The sequence below is a fragment of the Anneissia japonica genome, unplaced genomic scaffold, assembly GCF_011630105.1.
Source record: "Anneissia japonica isolate Jap-2015-1 unplaced genomic scaffold, ASM1163010v1 scaffold8989_len88253_cov97, whole genome shotgun sequence".
In the NCBI taxonomy this organism is placed as follows: Eukaryota; Metazoa; Echinodermata; class Crinoidea; order Comatulida; family Comatulidae; genus Anneissia; species Anneissia japonica.
The window spans coordinates 38,551-42,800 of NW_022746640.1; positions in this window are offsets into that span (position 1 = coordinate 38,551).

Genomic DNA, 4,250 nt, shown 5'->3' on the forward strand with positions numbered 1-4,250 from the left:
GAAAATAGTATTCTTACACCTTAACATTTGAATAGGCCTATACTCTTTTTTTTCCGTTCTCATTCAACCCGTCACTGCTACGTTGGTCGTACTTTCAATTATTTATATACTAATACCCATGCACTATGGAAACAAGACTTTTTCTGTTCAAAGGAAACAATCAAAATTATGAATAACAAAGAACATTATTTGGTATTCTTTTAAAAATGTCTATACAAAAATGAATTATTGACGATTTGTCCTTGAATCTGCCACTGCTATGTTCGTCGTACTGTGTGATCATGGAGGTACCTCCATGGTGTGATTATGTATTTAGTGGAAATGAAATACGGACGTAATCAATACGAGTTTCCTTTTCAAACAATGCTTTGTACACCTATTTTAAATAAGAGAATTATGTCTATTGACGTAACGGAATAGCCAACGGAGCGTTAGACACGCATATAGGCATTCATGTTGCTGTTCTTTTGGTTCCATTATGGAAGTTTTTGTACGTAGTAATAAGGTAAGTGCACAAACTTAATAATTTTCAGAGTTAAGGTTATAAATTGGCATCATGGTGGACTGTTAAAATGGATATGAAACCATTTTCAAAAATCTAATGAATGAAGGTTTTGGAATCCTTGGGTTGTCAATAAACCAGTCACAAAATAATAACCTTGAACAATTTGTTGAATTTGAGAAATTAATAAAAACATTTGTAAAGTAATTTCTCCGAAAAATGGCCGATATGTCGATACGCCATCTTTGTTTTCATACGCATTCTAAACCCAGGGCGATCGTTCAGATTAATTTGAAACAACCGCGTTATATTCCCGACTGTAAGTGATTCGTGATTGGTCAATCAAATTGCACTTTGACACGATAATCGCCGACGTCGACATCAGGGTTGCCATTTGGCCTTTTTGACGGCCAGATTCCTCAAATCTGGCTGTATAAAATGTGCATGGCCGTAACGTTTGAAAAGTCACGGCCAAACTATATTTGGCCGAATTTGGCCGAATTTTTGAATTTTCCTTGACACTTATTTTGAACATTACCATTAGAAAAATGTTTTAAAATCCACACTATCCTATACCTTACACTTTTAAACTGATTGTACTGTAGGCCCTACCAGAGAGAGAGGTACGGTACATTCCCAATACATTATGGTCTTCCATTTCTATAGCACATGATACAGTGCATAGCAAACGTTATGAAACCACTAATAATACTCAGGTCCAGTGGCGTAGGTATGGGCAGTGCAGTCAGTGCACAGCACTGGGGCCCGGGGCTATAGGGGGCTCATTCAATAGGTATAATGATCTAAAAATGTAACTTTAAAAAAATCCTATTCAAACTTTAAAAGGACTCTTCAATAATATTAGGTTTTAGAGGCTATAGTTATTGATTATATTCATTACAATTTACCTATTAGGCCTACCTATTTCCTAAACGCTGCAAGTAAAAAAAAAACCCAACAATACAAACCCTTACGTATACGACGAACTAATATACCTTTTGAAATCACATTTCTAAAGCAATACAATATCGTCACGCACATTTTGTGTTTGTGGTACAGTATTTTAAAGTTGGTTCAACTATTATTGTGTACGTTTTCAAACACTTCAGATCATCATAACTTCATGAATACATTTTAGATTCACTTCACTGCAAGTAGGTCGATGACTGTTCTATTATTGAATAGTAATTGTTATCATCGTGATGGAATAGACAATACCTGGATTTGTGTCATGAGAATCAATTAGGGGGCCTATATGTATTTTGCCCAACCTGTCGTGAAAATGTATTGAATACTCAGTGCGTGATTCACTAATACACTTTTTGAAATCACATTTCTAAAGCAATAAAATATGGTCACGCACATTTGTACTTGTGGTATTTTAAAGTTGGTTCAACTATTATTGTGTACGTTTTTAAACACTTCAGATCATCATAACTTCATGAATACATTTTAGATTCACTTCACTGCAAGTAGGTCGATGACTGTTCTATTATTGAATGGTAATTGTTATTATCGTGATGGAATATACAATACCTGGATTTGCGCCAGGAGAATCAATTAGGGGTGTCTATATGTGTAATTTTGCCCAACCTGTCGTGAAAATGTACTGAATACTCAGTGCGTGTGAAAACACTTGCAAAATATATTTGCAAGTTGTTCTCCAGTGGGACTCGAACCCACATTCTCCAGATCACTAGCCTGGCATCATGCCTTTAGACCACCGAGCTTGCACCTGATGGCCAGGGTTGAATTCGAGCCAAATAAGCAGCGAGTACTATTTTTGCAAGAGTTTTTCACATGTACTGAGCATTCAGTACATTTTCACGACGGGTTGGACACAATTCCACCTATATGTTCTATTGATGATGTTGTCAATATTATAATATATTATAGATTCATGAAATGCTTAATAGGCCCTAAACGATAACATGACTTGACCATAGTTAATTTTTTTAACAAAATATTTTTTAGATATTTCTGAGCGTTAATGCCGTACCGTATCTGTTTTAAAAAACCTCAGAACGTATAAGCATTCAGAGTTTCGCCTGAGTAGACCCCACTAGAGGCTCTGTCTCTATGTCCGATCAGGTGCATTTTTACCAATTTTACCTAGGGCCCGGCAGTTATCTATGCCATAGTCACCAACCGTCACGCATCACTTCAAAGTGATATTGGATGAAACGCATTTTGCAAAACACATGCGAGGTCATAAATGTGTCACGCATTTAGCACTTGCGTGATAACGAATTATCACAAAATCAGGGGAAAACCTATTTGAAATTAGAAGAAATTGGTTTTATTAAAAATATAAAAACGGTGTACAGTAGCTTGAGTCATTAGGGAGCTTTCTTTATCTCGTTCGAGAATCAATTCACAGAGAAAATTTTTCCTTTCCGAACAAAACAACCCAGCCAACCACGCACTTGTAGAATCTAGTAGTCGCGAGCAGTCTTGCGAGTTTATTGTTACAACCAACCGTTTAAAATGTGACGGGAACCCGAACTTCCGCAGGGGTTCCGTAATAATACCGTATACACTCGCGTAGGTCCTATAAGGTGACCCGTGTATAAGACGACCCCCGAGTTTTAGAAGATTTTTGGTTGATATTTGTATGTCTGGCGTATAAGACGACTCCCTGTTTCATGGTCGGAATACCTAATTTTTTGTGGTCCTGTATACTGCGTCTAGCTGGATAAATGGAGCCAAATGCAAGGGTAATCTTCCAAATAATACCATTTTATGAGTTTATAAATTTTCACCACCAAAATCGTATTTTCCCATATTTAAAATTGCTTTCATTGATACAACATTTAGTTGCTTCATTGCAGTAGTAAGTTCGCGTGTTAAGCTGGTTTTTCACTAAGCGAATTTAATCGCGCAAATCAAAGAGTCGGCTCGCTTCCTGAGCTCTGATTGGTTGCGCATTTTTTCGCTTCTCAAAAACTCCGATAGGAATGTGAATGCGCATGTGCATAAGCCGACGCTTTGGATTCGCGTGAATAAATTCGCCTAGTAGAAAACCAGATTTACGGACGATCCGCACATAAGACGAACATCCGCACATAAGACGAACATGAATATAAATATAAAAATCTAAAATCTGAATGTCCCCTTTTTTCGATCGTAGTTTGCTATTTTAAGCCTCGTTTATACGTGAGTATAGGCCTATACGGTATTTGTTTTAAAACCCTAGGTCACCTGAGCGTTTAAGGATTCCCCATACAGTGGCGGATTCAAGGGGGAAATTTTCCATGGGGAGGACCCCCGGACTCCCTTTCATTTTGGGTATTTTTGGAAACGTTTTGAACCCCCTCTTCAAAATCATGGATCCGCCCCTGAATCATGTACCTTTGTTTGCACTAAACACTTAATCTATGTTCCCCCTTTAGCTGATGTGAGGTAAGAGAGTTTATTTAAAAGATAAGTTACATTTAATAATTTAAATTGTTCGGATGAAATACATATTTTTTTATGAAGTTCAATGCAAGTTTGTACCATAATGTACTGTGTGTCTTTGTATATGTTCCATTCTAGTGGAGGTTCTATCTCTTTTGAATTTCTTTTGAATATAAATTAAATACTGTACTTAATTGATTTATTATTGCCCACTTGAATTATATAGCCCTAGGTGCTGCAGTGTTCTTTATGTAGAGCGCCATATATAAATGCTCGATGTGCTTATCCGGGTCCGATGGCACCTCCAATTTCAAGCAAGTGTTGCAGAGACTCTGGAGTTAGGTTGCAT